Raw genomic sequence first — 16815 nt, 5'->3', positions numbered from 1 at the left:
CGCGGCGGCTGCGTTTCGATGGAGGCGAAACGCTAAGGGGCCCGTGTGCTGTGAGATGTCAGTGCACGTTTAAGATCCCCAGGTGGTCGAAATTATTCCGGAACCCTCCACTACAGCACCTCTTTCTTGCTTCTTTCACTCCCTCCTTTATCCCTTCCCTTACAGTGCGGCTCAGGTGTCCAACGATATGTGAGACAGATACTGCGCCATTTCTTTTCCCCAAAAACAAAATCAACCCATTACCGCTCACGGCTTACGCGCGGACGGCAGCTGCATACTGACTGGTGCGGCGCATTTACACCCCACTTTTGAATCTATGGCCCTCCCTCACCCTCGCCCTCTTTTTGAAACGTTATCCGGCCCTCCCTCGCCCTCACATCGTCGGCCCTCCTTCATCCTCACACCCACCAACGGTCATTTTAAAATTCGAGTTATATTTCCTAGTGTGCAACTTCTGGCGTTATTACTCAGTAATAAACATACAAGACAAGCTTATACTGTTGTCTGTGCGCGGATACGTGTGTGTGGGCTGTTTGAGCGAATGCGTGAGGCAAAACCGAGACAGTTACGAGTTTGGCCCTAAGATATCACTCTGGGTTTACTTCTGCACGCACTGCATGCATACATGTGCCTGCACTTATAACAGTTCATTGTAATACTTATACTGCAATCCCCACTGGGGATTTTAGAAGGATGGGATACAGACAAGTAAACACGACGTAACAACGCAGGCAATAAACACAAGAACAAAGTAGAATAACGTAAAATGAAAATTTTGCAGAATAAGCATACACAACAGATTTTAAACAATACTGGAAATAAACGTCGACATAGATGATTTCGAAACGTGGTTATTGGTTAAGAGTTTTCCTTCAATTACTGTTCGCGGAAAGAATACTTTAAACGGTTATTACGCGTGGTAAATGGCCTTACTGTGCGCCTTTGCCTAGTGGCGTAACCAGATGAAAAATAAATTATTCTCGTAAGATCTGCCTTATACGGGCGTTAATAAATTCAAAAGACCAATTTTAGTCGTGGCACACGGTTTCTTTGCGTTGATGGGGGCAAGTTCGCTTTGGTTAACAGTTCTGTCACTTACGTACGTCCAAATGTATTTTAAATGAAGCGAGCTGCTTTCCCTGGCACCCTTTCTATCTTATTAGCGTAAGTGTTAGTGAAAGTGTCCCACATAACGCATGCATAGTCTAGTATTGGCAGAATTATGTTTTTGTGTGCGAGCAGTCGGACAGAAGGAGTAGGAAGTCTCGAAGCTCTCTTCAGAAAGAACAACTTGCGCTTAACATTATGTCATTATGTAATCAATGTGCTTAATCCAAGTGAGGTCATTAGTGATCAAGAGTCCGAGATTCTTACAATGTATCTCGAAAAAACCTCGAGAAAAGTTTAGATAGGATGAATGTTTAGGTTTCTTATGTAAAGTGGCGTCTGTAGTAGTGAGCAGTACAGCTTTGTGGTCCGATATTCTACTATCTGGCTAGTTGTTCTGACAGTAATTGATCCGCTAACAAAAAAGAGGTCGAACATTGATTGAGAATTTCCCTGAAATACGGCATTTTCTTCTACAATCTGCAATAGGACAAAGCCAAAACAATGCCCAACATAGCTTCACCATGGCGGTCGTGCTTTTTAACTGAAATATTTGACCAGTCTACTTCAGCAAATTAATATATCCTGACTGTATAATGCGATTATTTGGCTTAACATCCGTGTACAAATATTGTTTCAGTTCCTGTAAAATTGCAATGGTAGAGTTGGGGGGCCTGTATATTGTTGAAATACATATCTAACGTTTCCATAGTACGTTGTGCAAAAAATGCACTCTACAGGTAAAATTCACATGGGTGATTCTACCATCACCATCACCATCTACCATCTCCACCTCTACCATCACGATCCTTTCAGTACGAACTGTAGCCAGTGGTAACGAACCCACTGCCAAACACTGTATTGTTAAGCCAAGATTCTGTCAAAACCGCTATTTCAGGGTCGTGCAAAAGCAGAAGGACCTCCGACTCAGTTGTCTTGCTTATGACACTTCTGCAATTAACATTTAGTATTTTCAGGGTCTGAAGTCTCTTAGTCTGGAGTCAGTTTGATTTCTTTCTAAGCCTGAAACGAGGAGCTCTTGTTTCATCCCAACCATATACAGTAAGCGATTAACGCTTAGCTTATCGTAATTACCTTTAAAGCTTGGCGCCCTCTTTCCCCTCTTCTTCACAGCTTATCCACTGCTGTTTCCGTATTTCCCTAACTTGATTAGAAAAGTCATCAGCTAATGATTTTGAGATTTTTTAGTGCTTAGATTTTGAGCTTATTTTGGTGTTTTTGAGTTAATAGTATCGTAATATTTGTTGAAATTTGTTTCACAGAAGTCGAGGAGTTTCAAAACGACTGGTCGCGCCTTATTTATTTGTTTTTTACCCACCCTATGGCATCTTTCGACACCGCTCACTGCTAAACCTTGTTCTAGGAAAGAAAAACACCATCAATTACTTCCTTTGCAAGTTCCTTGCTAGTCTCCTCGCTAAACTCTTTTATTCCGTGAATTATCAGGTTATTTCTCCTGCCTGTGCTTTCTAAATCGTCTATCTGGTTTGTAACTGTACTAAGTTGCTCCTGAAGTTCCGATATTTCCGATTTCATGTCTTTTACCTCCGTGGCTAAGACATTTAGGCCCGACAACTATATCTCAGTGCCATCAATTCGTTGAGTTAAACCGGAGAGTTTATTCTCAGTTATATTTTGAGACTCCTGCAGGCCCCCCACTGATGAATTACCCTTGCTCTGGCCTTCTAGCCATTCCGATCGCATTTGCTTTTCAATCGGGCCAAGATTTTTTTCAACACCGCCACAAGACAACAGATCTTTTGATAATGCGATGACGCAAGAAAGGAAACACTGCACACACAGTGGGCAGGGCAGCAGCACTAGAAAGCGATCGTCACTCCTGCAGCGATGTGCAGTTTTGAAATCACTGATCTGGATGGCAACGCAAAAGAAAAAGCTTATCATGCTGCCCCGTTTGCTGCTGCCATGCTCACTGTGCTAAAATGGACTGCTAAAATCAGTCAGTACGTTGTAGTGCCTGTGTACAAAAACTAATGTACGTTAAGGGTACTTAGAAAACAAATCAGTAGCATTTACCACGATAATTACAATGAGTGCTAGGCACAGAATAGACTCAGAACGAGGAAATTTTGTAGGTCACTTATTTACCATTACCCGATGACACTGCGATTGCAATGGGTCTTTTCAATTTCACTGTTTCTAATCTCCCGCCATTTAGTGCGGTTTGCTACGCTTCCACGCGCACGGACGGAAAATGATGAAGACCACGCTTTCAAACTACAGTGTGAGAGACTGACACTTCCAACAACAACTCTCGTGAAGGCGGCTATGTGACGAAGACGACGACATTGCAAGCACAGCACGAGAGCTTGGCAGTTCGTACAGGCAGGATGTTAGGATTTCTCCCAACTGATTGTTCAAATTAGGGAAATGTATGAACCGATCGACTTAAAACCGGAGTGGCAATCCTTCTTGGTGATGCGCCTCGCGTCTACTGCTCTGTTGCTGTCTTTTTGCGACGTGTTCTATGGCGTATCCTAAAAGCTTTGTAAATAATTTAGTTAATGTAGATATAATATATTTTCAATCTTATAAATGTCATACTTAAAGAAAAGCCGTGGCGACGGCGTAACTGATTTTTTAGCGCCACTGCGAGTTCGGATCCCGCTCCCCCCGTTTAAATTTTTTTTATTTCTTTAATGTCTTCCCCCGGTGCGGTGTTGGCTTTCCGCTGCAGTGAGGCCCTTATGCGGTCACTTAAAATAAAGCATTATTGAGGCCACATGAAAATTAAACGGCTTGCTAAAATGCAGCATTTGGGCTGAATAATAGTAATCACTAACTCCCCGAGTATGGAACGAAAGATTCCTGTGGTTGCCATTTTAGTGCTATATTGCTTCCAATCCGCCAAAAAGTGTATGTCCGAAGCCTGCTTCTAGCACGTGGGCCACCTTGGTCACGTGACGTTGTGACGTCATCACAAGCTGCCCATCGGACTGTGAGCAAACTGCCCACCGTGGCAGTTCAATTTAAAGATTAGTCGCGAGAGATTCCTCAGGAATAACATATAGGTCTCACAAGCCCCACCGCTGGCAGCACCTGCCATAGCAGGGCAGTGGCGCGTAGCTTAACCGCTGCACCTCTGCGCCTGGAGCGGAGTCAGGACACCCAGGCATCTGTGAATGTAAATAATGACCAATTCTTCCGCAGTGCAAGTCTAAAATGATGCAAAAACGAGCAAACTTACATCATATGACATATCCACCAAAGCAAGCATGTTCAGGCCAAGCAACAGCATAGAAGGTCAGGATAAACCATGCGAAATAGGACTAACGGTGCTAGCGCACGATAATTCATGGTTAATCCCAAGGGAAACCACCCGTGATTTTTTTTGCTTGCACGTCTACGCCTTACTCAAACGCTGAGTGTCAATTATACCTACCATGTCTGCTAGACATTTAGTTCATAAAATCAGGCGCGCGATTACGCGGTCACAGGTCTTACCAGGGACCGAATTAAACCTAGAGATGTTGACGTTATTTGGAGAGCAGTACAACTTTTTCTCTTTAGCACATCGTACAATGCAAGGCGGAGTGAGCGATGATTCAGACCAAGGTTTTTAAGGTGCTGCTTTATTTTTATGGTAAGACTACAGTGGTCGCCCTTGCCCACCACATTGCGGCACCGCTTTCCCATCCCACAGTTCCAGAGAAAATAGAATATAGAATGAAGATATGACTGTACTGAACTACTCACAGCGTGAATAAAAAAAATTCACACCAACGCCGCCAACATGCTTTGATTCGACAGTGGAATTTCGCAAAAGCTTTTTTTGCGCTGCAGCCAATTCTGTGAAACCTCACTGAGCTGAAGTCTGACTTCGTTCTGGCAAAGTATTCGGGAAAACACCCTGTATAGTGCGATAACAAGGGGCCACTGGCAGGGCCGTGGTGGTGACTGCCAGTCCAACGGGGACCATGGTACCGCAGTAAACACTTTCATTATCAGCCCCGAGTCTGTCGGATGATCAGAATGTAGAGCAAAACACGTCGAAATTATACCTAGTAAGGCTATTGAATTACCAAGTTCTAGGCCTTCTTTGCCAGAACGAAGTCAGACTTCAGCTCAGTGAGGTTTCACAAAATTGGCTGAAGCGCAAAAAATGCTTTTGCGAAATTCCACTGTCGAATCAAAGCCTGTTGGCGGCGTTGGTGTGAGTTTTTTTTTTATTCACGCTGTGAGTAGGTCAGTACAGTCATATCTTCATTCTATTATCTCTGGAACTGTGGGATGGGAAAGCGGTGCCGCAATGGGGTGGGCAAGGGCGACCACTGTAGTCTTACCATAAAAATATAGCAGCACCTTAAAAACCCTGGTTTGAATCATCGCTCACTCCGCCTTGCATTGTACGATGTGCTAAAGAGAAAAAGTTGTACTGCTCTCCAGATAACATCAACATCTCAAGGTTTAATTCGGTCCCTGGTAAGACCTGTGACCGCGTAATCGCGCGCCTGGTTTTATGAACTAAATGTCTAGCAGACATGGTAGGTATAATTGACACTCACCGTTTGAGTAAGGCGTAGACGTGCAAGAAAAAAATCACGGGCGGTTTCCCTTGGGGTTAACCATGAATTATCGTGCGCTAGCACCGTTAGTCCTATTTCGCATAGTTTATCCTGACCTTCTATGCTGTTGCTTGGCCTGAACATGCTTGCTTTGGTGGATATGTCATATGATGTAAGTTTGCTCGTTTTTGCATCATTTTAGACTTGTACTGCGGAAGAATTGGTCATTATTTACATTCACAGATGCCTGGGTGTCCTGACTCCGCTCCAGGCGCAGAGGTGCAGCGGTTAAGCTACGCGCCACTGCCCTGCTATGGCAGGTGCTGCCAGCGGTGGGGCTTGTGAGACCTATATGTTATTCCTGAGGAATCTCTCGCGACTAATCTTTAAATTGAACTGCCACGGTGGGCAGTTTGCTCACAATCCGATGGGCAGCTTGTGATGACGTCACAACGTCACGTGACCAAGGTGGCCCACGTGCTAGAAGCAGGCTTCAGACATACACTTTTTGGCGGATTGGAAGCAATATGGCACTAAAATGGCAACCACAGGAATCTTTCATTCCATACTCGGGGACTTAGTGATTACTATTATTCAGCCCAAATGCTGCATTTCAGCAAGCCGTTTGATTTTCATGTGGCCTCAATAATGTTTTATTTTAAGTGACCGCATAAGGGCCTCACTGCAGCGGAAAGCCGACACCGCACCGGGGGAAGACACTAAAGAAATAAACAAAATTTAAACAGGGGAGCGGGATCCGAACTCGCAGTGGCACTAAAAAATCAGTTACGCCGTCGCCACGGCTTTTCTTTAAGTATGACATTTATAAGATTGAAAATATATTATATCTACATTAACTAAATTATTTACAAAGCTTTTAGGATACGCCATAGAACACGTCGCAAAAAGACAGCAACAGAGCAGTAGACGCGAGGCGCATCACCAAGAAGGATTGCCACTCCGGTTTTAAGTTTATCGGTTCATACATTTCCCTAATTTGAACAATCAGTTGGGAGAAATCCTAACATCCTGCCTGTACGAACTGCCAAGCTCTCGTGCTGTGCTTGCAATGTCGTCGTCTTCGTCACATAGCCGCGTTCACGAGAGTTGTTGTTGGAAGTGCCAGTCTCTCACACTGTAGTTTGAAAGCGTGGACTTCATCATTTTCCGTCCGTGCGCGTGGAAGCGTAGCAAACCGCACTAAATGGCGGGGGATTAGAAACAGTGAAATTGAAAAGACCAAGTGCAATCGCAGTGTCATCGGGTAATGGTAAATAAGTGACCTACAAAATTTCCTCGTTCTGAGTCTATTCTGTGCCTAGCACTCATTGTAATTATCGTGGTAAATGCTACTGATTTGTTTTCTAAATACCCTTAACGTACATTAGTTTTTGTACACAGGCATTACAACGTACTGACTGATTCTAGCAGTCCATTTTAGCACAGTGAGCATGGTGAGCATTCTCAATCAATGTTCGACCTCTTTTTTGTTAGCGGATCAATTACTGTCAGAACAACTAGCCAGATAGTAGAATATCGGACCACAAAGCTGTACTGCTCACTACTACAGACGCCACTTTACATAAGAAGCCTAAACATTCATCCTATCTAAACTTTTCTCGAGGTTTTTTCGAGATACATTGTAAGAATCTCGGACTCTTGATCACTAATGACTTCACTTGGATTAAGCACATTGATTACATAATGACATAATGTTAAGCGCAAGTTGTTCTTTCTGAAGAGAGCTTCGAGACTTCCTACTCCTTCTGTCCGACTGCTCGCATACAAAAACATAATTCTGCCAATACTAGACTGTGCATGCGTTATGTGGGACACTTTCACTAAAACTTACACTAATAAGATAGAAAGGGTGCCAAGGAAAGCAGCTCGCTTCATTCAAAATAGATTTGGACGTACGTAAGTGACAGAACTGTTAACCAAAGCGAACTTGCCTCCATCAACGCAAAGAAACCGTCTGTCACGAATAAAATTGGTCTTTTGAATTTATTAACGCCCGTATAAGGCAGATCTTACGAGAATAATTTATTTTTCATCTGGTTATACGCCACTAGGCAAAGACGCACAGTAAGGCCATTTACCACGCGTAATAACCGTTTAAAGTATTCTTTCCGCGAACAGTAATTGAAGGAAAACTCTTAACCAATGACCACGTTTCGAAATCATCTATGTCGACGTTTATTTCCGGTATTGTTTAAAATGTGTTGTGCATGCCTATTTTCCAAAATTTTCATTTTACGTTATTCTACTTTGTTCTTGTGTTTATTGCCTGCGTAATTACGTCGTGTTTACTTGTCTGTATCCCGTCCTTCTAGAATCCCCAGTGGGGATTGCAGTATAAGCAAAATATATAGATTGCAATGAAATGTTATAATTGCAGGGCACATGTATGCATGCAGTGCGTGCCAGAAGTAAAACCAGAGTGATATCTCAGGGCCAAACTCGTAACTGTCTCGGTTTTGCCTCACGCATTCGCTCAAACAGCCCACACACACGTACCCGCACACAGACAACAGTATAAGCTTGTCTTGTATGTTTATTACTGAGTAATAACGCCAGAAGTTGCACACTAGGAAATATAACTCGAATTTTAAAATGACCGTTAGTGGGTGTGAGGATGAAGGAGGGCCGACGATGTGAGGGCGAGGGAGGGCTGGATAACGTTTCAAAATGAGGGCGAGGGTGAGGGAGGGCCATGGATCCAAAAGTGGGGTGTAAATGCGCCGCACCAGTCAGTATGCAGCTGCCGTCCGCGCGTAAGCCGTGAGCTGTAATGGGTTGATTTTGTTTTTGGGGAAAGGAAATGGCGCAGTATCTGTCTCACATATCGTTGGACACCTGAGCCGCACCGTAAGGGAAGGGATAAAGGAGGGAGTGAAAGAAGCAAGAAAGAGGTGCCGTGTGGAGGGCTCCGGAATAATTTCGACCATCTGGGGATCTTAAACGTGCACTGACATCGCACAGCACACGGGCCCCTTAGCGTTTCGCCTCCATCGAAACGCAGCCGCCGCGGTCGGGTTCGAACCCGGGTACGCAGGATCAGTAGCCCAGCGCTCTAACCACTGAGCCACCATGGCGGGTAGGTTAGGGCACCCCAAGTTTGACCTTGAAATGACCTTTGCCGGATTTGGCTGCCGGTGATTATGGTGTGGGTGTAAGACAGCCTTAGCCTAGTCTCAAAATGGAATTGGAGCACCTCCAAATATGAGGTTGGCCACCATCGGAAATTACAAAATTGAGTTGGTCGAATTTCGGAACCGACATGGGATAATGCCAAAATGGGCTTGGCCCACCCCCGAAAATTTGAAAATTAAGTGACCCACATTCGGAAGTTACCTGAGACACCCCCGAATAGGATTTGGCGCACCCCCGAAATTCGGGTGGCCTAGCGCGCTTTCGCACAATATTTCGTGCATAAGAATACTAAACCACCAGTAATTGTCTTTAGTGCGAAAACACTTCTAGCCACACCCCCTGGGTTTCAACCGAACGCAATCAAAGCATGCTTTTGCAGTTGGACACCAACGCCACGAACATGAAAGCGAGATTGAGGTCTCCAGTGACCGACGTAGCCGGTTGTGCGCCTTTCCTTTCGTGAACATGAACGGCCTATGCAAAGTTGTCAAAGACAATGAACTCTATGAACGTCGTCGGCTCACTTATTCAAGGGAAACCTCAATAGCGCTCTGACTAAACTGTGGCATCCACCTAAAAATTGAGGCAGTCATGCGCCTTTCCTTTTCTCAAAACCAGCGTAAGGTTTCGTTGACTTTGAGGTGGTGGTGGTAAAGCTTTATTGGATGCACTGGGGCGGGTTTTAGAGGAGAGTGGATGGTTTCACCGCTCCTTTGCCTGGGTGGTAGTCCTCATTCCGGGACTCCACTGGCCGTTGCCGCTGCCCGCTCTCTTTGAACCAGAACCCTCTGGGACTCCAGGTCCAAGCAGCCAGACAAGGTCGGCTCCCAGCCCTCTCTCGTTGGTTGATTTACTCTCGTTATTTGCGAATTTTTCAGACAGGCCCATATCTTATGATATGCGTCTGCCCACATCTCACAAACTTAGTGCTATTGGGGATGTGCAACTCGATTCCTTCATTAGTAACAATGTCCATCGTCCTTCGTTTCGTTAAGAAGGTAAACTGACACAAGTTCTATGCTAGGCCAGTGTAGTAGAATTTCAGTAGCCGGAGGACAAACATCGCCGTCTTACAAACCTCACAGGACCAGCAGTACTGAAGCAGATCTCAATCCTGCACGTTGTGTGCAATGTCTTGAAACTGTGTCTATGTTTGTGTGTACTCTGTGCTACCTCAACAACCTGTCATCATGGTTTAACAACGTCTCCTATTGTTTAATGATCTGGAATAAATTCTCTTTACTCTCTGACCAATATCCATTTTCTGATAAAGTGCTGCACTCATAGGTGGTAAATGCTTTAAATATATATACACAGACTAAACGACACCGCAAGAACATTTCAATGATGTCATTTCCTTGCAATGCAGTCGCTGGAAGGAGTGGCATGACCGTATTGTTCTCGATGTATGAGACTCCGTTTACCCCGTACGCGCCCTCCCTCTACGCTGTCCCTATTATCAAGCATGCACTGCCAATGTACCAGCGACTTAATCTCTAAAACTGCAGAGGTACACTGCCCGCGTGCTCATCCTCTTTACAATGCGACGAGAGCAGAAACGCCACATCTTAGGGTTGAAAGCCCAAAGACCCCATGAATCCCTCGTATTTCTAAGAATAATGGAGGGGATTTCGGCTGCACTCACCTTTTCTCGCTCTGTCTTTCCAAATGGTACCACATGGGAAAGATAAGTAATTCTATATATACGAGTTTAACGTTCCGAAGCGACAGATGTATATGTCTCGGCTTGGGAACTTAGTGCCGTTTCGGTGCTTTCAACTCAACAATGAAGAATTTCACTTCGCTCTCCTATGTCTCTCCTTTCGCCGTGCCTTGCACTCTCCTACACCCTCGAGGCCGTGAGCCTAACCGCATTTTCGCGATAGCGTATACAGCTCGTTCGGTCGATAAGCCGTCGGCGTAGAAGTAGTCGGCCCAACGTGTAGGAAATAATCGGGGGCTGCATAAAAAAAATCGTACCATGGCAATTTGTGGATGCCCCGCCGCGGAGGCTCAGTGGTTAGGGCGCTCGACTACTGATCCGGAGTTCCCGGGTTCGAACCCGACCGCGGCGGCTGCGTTTTTATGGAGGAAAAACGCTAAGGCGCCCGTGTGCTGTGCGATGTCAGTGCACGTTAAAGATCCCCAGGTGGTCGAAATTATTCCGGAGCCCTCCACTACGGGCACCTCTTTCTTCCTTTCTTCTTTCACTCCCTCCCTTATCCCTTCCCATACGGCGCGGTTCAGGTGTCCAACGATATATGAGACAGATACTGCGCCATTTCCGTTCCCCAAAAACCAATTATTATTATTATTATTATTAGTGAGTGATGATTGATTGGTGCGTGATAGGCGATGACGAGTTAATGAAATCATTATAATTTATTGATTAATTAAGGAAATAAGAAAATGGCAAAATCAGAAAAAGGTGTTTCAAAGGTATCAATACGGTCAGAATGAAAAGCCAATGTTTGATGATGCTAATTAAGAAAATTTAGTGTGTGCAATTCAACGATTAATTAACTGAAACAATTTTAAGAAATGAAAAATGTGTTCAAAGGTGCCAAACTGCTCAGGATGGAAAGCCTAACCCACTACGCTATCGCGTCATACCCTTAACGCGGAGCTTAAGTATCCTCGCCAATTTTTAACGCGATAGCGTTAAGGAGCTCGTGTCGCAGAAAAGCCGGTGTCGTCGGCATCTTTGGCCGTGAGCGAAAAATGGCGCATCTCGGTGGACACCTGGACCGCGCCGTAAGGGATGAATTTTCCTTCCCTTACGGCCCGGTTCGGGTGTCCATCGAGATATGTGAGACAGGCGTCCTTTTCTTTACTTAAAATTTTGTTTTTATTTTCGTTGCCTTAGGCGTGGTTAGGCTGTCCACCAAGACATTGTTTCCTTTCCTTAAATTGCCCGGGCAAGGGCTGGCAGCGAAGGACGATGGCGTTTCCGTGGGATCCTTGGCAATGCTGCAACGCACTGTCGCATCCTGCTCTTAAAGGCGAAGCTTAAGCCTCCTACAATTTTTTTTTACTCACCAAAGCGTCCAGTACTTCTTCCAGACATGAAAATCTTATTTCAGATTAAATTTAGAAGCGTCTTATTTATTGGAATTGGCGTAATCCTTGTGATTCAGAATGGCGCCTCCCGATCGAACGATCAGTGTCGCCATCCTACCAAAGGGATGCTTTATCGAGGCAGCGTGAGAGATCAAAACAGCGGTTTTTTGAGGAAAGTTAATGGCGCAGTAACTCTCTCACTTCTCAGTGCACACCTCAACCGCGCCGTGAGGGAAAGGATAAGCGTCGCCGTGTACAGCGGCGACAAAGAAAAGCTCTGCATCGAGGGCAGCGTCGGGCCACTTGGTCCACCAAGTAAAAACAAAAGCTGGAGAGAAGATACACTTCTTTTGTATTCACACTTTACACTGTTTATTTCAATTAACCATTTAGTGCAACTTCTTGAGACAAGCGATTCTGATTGCAGTGCGCGAGCCGTCGTTGCGGATTTCAAGGACACTCTGCCTAAATACGTTAGTTGAATCAGCAGACTTTTTAGCGCCGAGTACTAAGATATTCCGTACAAAACTGCAGGTGCGACGGCGTCGTAGCGCTGTGTAATGCTGGCCCAGGTTAACTATGACAAATTCTGTCACAAGCTATTGACAGTGACGTCGAAATGACGACGCAATGAGACGTCATCACGTGACGCAACGAGGAATCAGCCAATTACAGCAGGGCGGCGCCCCGAGAACACTCGAGGGACCGTCTGCGTAATTTTTTGTAATAAGAAATGAGCAACGATGAAAATAACAAATATTTTATTTTGCCGCGCTGCGCTTATATGGAGGCAAAACGCCAAGGCCCCCGTGTGCTGTGCGATGTCAGTGCACGTTAAAGATCCCCAGGTGGCCGAAATTATTTCGCAGCCCTCCACTACGGCACCTATTTCTCCCTTTCTTCTTTCACTCCCTCCTTTATCCCTTCCCTTACGGCGCGGTTCAGGTGTCCAACGATATAGAGACAGATACTGCGCCATTTCCTTTCCCGAAAAAAAAACAATTATTATTATTTTGCCAAAACATTGTGTCCAAAAGTTTGAAAATAATAAGCAAAACAAAAGCGTTCAAAGTGCTATTAAATTGGCTGGTGGGTAACTTTCGGTGCCGCGGGGGTGTGCTGACGGCAGTAAAAAGGCCGCTTTGCACGAAAGCAGCTGTTTCACGCCATGTTATGCCCCGCCGCGGTGGCTCAGTGGTTAGGGCGTTCGACTACTGATCCGGAGTTCCCGGTTCGAACCCGACCGCGGCGGCTGCATTTTTATGGAGGAAAAACGCTAAGGAGGAGGAGGAAAAACTTTATATTTGATATTAAAATGTGTTATTAGCGGTCGCGGGCTGTCTTCATCTTCCGATGAGTTATTGCAGCCCGTCTTAACAGGGTTGGGGCCCCTGGTCCAGGGCTCCACTGAGGTATGCCGCCAGGTAGGCTCTCCGCACCAATCCGCGCTGGACGGCCGGGTCCTCGCTGGAGAGCATCCCCTCCCACTGTTCCGCACTCGGGTTTTTGTTTATTGCAGCTAGATCCTTGTTTTTCTGACACACCCACGTTATGTGCATTAACGTGGGTTTTTCTCCACACCACGGACATTTGCTGCTGTATTGCGTGGGGTAGATTTTACTTAAGGTATTTAGATTGGGGAAAGTCCCTGTTCGCAGCAGCCACCAGCCTACTGCATCTTGTTGGTGTAGGCTGTTATGGCGTGGCGGATATTTGAGTCGCGTTCCCCTGTGATAGTTTAGAATGTCTGAATAGCTCAGGGGTACCGGGTCTGCTGCTGGGTTGTCGAGGTCAGTTTGAGTGGAGGCTCGGTTTGTGTGCTCTCGAGCAATCCTATCTGCCTCTACGTTCCCGGCCTCTACGTTCCTGGTACCCAGGAAAAACGCTAAGGTGCCCGTGAACTGTGCGATGTCAGTGCACGTTAAAGATCCCCAGGTGGTCGAAATTATTCCGGAGCCCTCCACTACGGCACCTCTCTTTTCCTTTCTTCTTTCGCTCCCTCCTTTACCCTTCCCTTACGGCGCGGTTCAGGTGTCCAACGATATATGAGACAATTACTGCGCCATTTCCTTTCCCCCAAAACCAATTATTATTATTATTATTAATATTATTATTATTATTATTATTCGCGCCATGTTATTGTTTTTTTTTTGCGCGGCGTCTGGAATCGAGCTACTGTGCGGTTGACCTAAGTGGGCAGAAAAATTTCAACGAATGCAGTGAAGGCTACATGACTACCGAGCGAACTTGCAAGAAGCGCTTGGCACGAAATCGACGAAGACAACTTGGTGAAGTCTGCGTTGTTCGGCTCTTTGGATCGATGACAGAAATGCCAAAATTGAGATATTGCAGTATGTGACGAGTGGTTGTTTGTTTCTTTCCCCTTGGGAAATTGAAGACGACCACGAAGTGCCATTTGTTAGGAAAAATAAAGTGTTTTGCCAGCATAAGCGTATTTTATTTATATATCTGTGGCACAGAGGTGACTGTGGGAACCCACCCCTTCTGCGCGCTAAGTTAGCAGATTACCTGCAATACCTGCCGCACGCATTTGTTCACCGACGGTTGTGCGATGCCCACGTGCGCCTCATCACCAACGGCAGCTTGAAAGCCACCGGTAGCAAATAACCGCAGTGCACACAGCACTTGCCGCCGCACCGACAGCGCGCTCGCACGCAAACCTCCCAGTTCATCGGCGAGTTCCTCTGCCAGCCACTCCACAGTCTGCTTCTTCAGTCCAAAAAGGCGTCGAAACAGCTAGTCCGGAAAATCAAACGCGTCTTCGTGCGCCCTCCTTCGCCGTTGCTCGTGCCAGCGCAGCCGCCTCAGTCGTATCACCGCGTACACGGCCGCCATTTTCTGTCACAAAGGCCACGGTCAAATTGACGGCCTCGAAACTGTGACAAAAAACTGTCAAATAGCGGCTGCATAATTAGATGTGCAACGTCACCACTTCTGCCACATCCGTGACGTCATCTGCAGCCACCCATGGCGCAAAAAAGCAATATGGCCGCCGGCCACGACCGACCGATAGGAGCGAGGCTTATTGAAACCTTTGTGACAAGTTTTTGACAATTTTCCTTATTGACAGTTACGTAATCTGGCCCCTGTACAAAGTGGGGAAGTAGTTCGCAAATAATAATAATAATAATAAATAAAGAGAGGTGTATCACTCCGCGCTGTTCTGTGGCCGTGTGCTCTAACCAGAGGTGGCAAGTGCCCTCATTTTTACTTTTCCTCCCTCACCCTCAATTTTGAGTCCATGGCCCTCTCTAACCCTCATCCTCAATTCCAAAAATTTGCTGGCCCTCCCTCGCCTTCTCCCTCACTATCAGTCGTTTTAAATTGCGAGTTATTTTTTGATGTCAGCAACTTCTGGCGTTATTGACAATAACATATAAGACAAGCCCTCACGGCACTACTCGACGACACCCAGGCATCTGTGAATGTAAATAATGACCAATTCTTCCGCAGTACAAGTCTAAAATGATGCAAAAACGTGCAAACTTACATCATATGACATATCCACCAAAGTAAGCATGTTCAGGCCAAGCAACAGCAAAGAAGGTCAGGATAAACCATGCGAAATAGGACTAACGGTGCTAGCGCACGATAATTCATGATTAACCCCAAGGGAAACCGCCCGTGATTTTTTTGCTTGCACGTCTACGCCTTACTCAAACGCCGAGTGTCAATTATACCTACCATGTCTGCTAGACATTTAGTTCATAAAATCAGGCGCGCGATTACGCGGTCACAGGTCTTACCAGGGACAGAATTAAACCTAGAGATGTTGATGTTATTTGGAGAGCAGTACAACTTTTTCTCTTTAGCACATCGTACAATGCAAGCCGGAGTGAGCGATGATTCAGACCAGGGTTTTTAAGGTGCTGCTATATTTTTATGGTAAGACTACAGTGGTCGCCCTTGCCCACCACATTGCGGCACCGCTTTCCCATCCCACAGTTCCTGAGATAATAGAATGAAGATATGACTGTACTGAACTACTCACAGCGTGAATTAAAAAAAATTCACACCAACGCCGCCAACAGGCTTTAATTGACAGCGGAATTTCGCAAAAGCATTTTTTGCGCTGCAGCCAATTCTGTGAAACCTCACTGAGCTGAAGTCTGACTTCGTTCTGGCAAAGAAGGCCTAGAACTTGGTAATTCAATAGCCTTACTAGGTATAATTTCAACGTGTTTTACTCTACATTCTGATCATCCGACAGACTCGGGGCTGATAATGAAAATGTTGACTGCGGTACCATGGTTCCCGTTGGACTGGCAGTCACCCCCACGGCCTTGCCAGTGGCCCCTTGTTATCGCACTATACAGGGTGTTTCCCCGAATACTTTACACAATTAAGAAAAAGGGTTTCTGAATTAGAAGAGCACTTTTTTCGGCCGTGTAGTACATCACGACGACGGAGGTGTGCTGCACCCGCGTTTCGTGTTCACCTCGTGTACCTCCAGAGTGCAGAAACTACGTCTTCCTCGAGATCTTCACCCTAATAAGTAGCGCTTTAAAATGGGAATTCATAACAGACGGCGCAGGCAAAAGCGTTAGCCCGGAGTACAGTTTGGGCCACCACCCTCGCATAGTGAATTCTGCCCTTCCTCACCCTCACCATGTATTTCCTGCCTCACCCTCGTCCTCACATATTTTCATCCGGCCATCCTCCCTCATCCTCACCTCACCGAGCGAAATCCTCACGAGGTGAGGGTGAGGACGCCCTCGTGAGGATGCCCATTTCTGGCCTGTGTAGCTTGCACCTTGAGCAGCAGCCGAACGTATTCACTAGCATGCTTGTCTGGCTGTCAGGAAGCAGTCGAAGAACGCGCTTTCGGAGAAAATGGCACGACTCTTTCAGCAAGACAACTATATAATGTGTTTCCATAGAATTCTAAAGCTTTTGCCGCCCAGCAAGGCATGTGCCCCAAGGTGCC

The sequence above is a fragment of the Amblyomma americanum genome, chromosome 1 (genome assembly GCF_052857255.1).
Source record: "Amblyomma americanum isolate KBUSLIRL-KWMA chromosome 1, ASM5285725v1, whole genome shotgun sequence".
Taxonomy (NCBI): Eukaryota; Metazoa; Arthropoda; class Arachnida; order Ixodida; family Ixodidae; genus Amblyomma; species Amblyomma americanum.
This window is presented reverse-complemented; position numbering follows the sequence as displayed.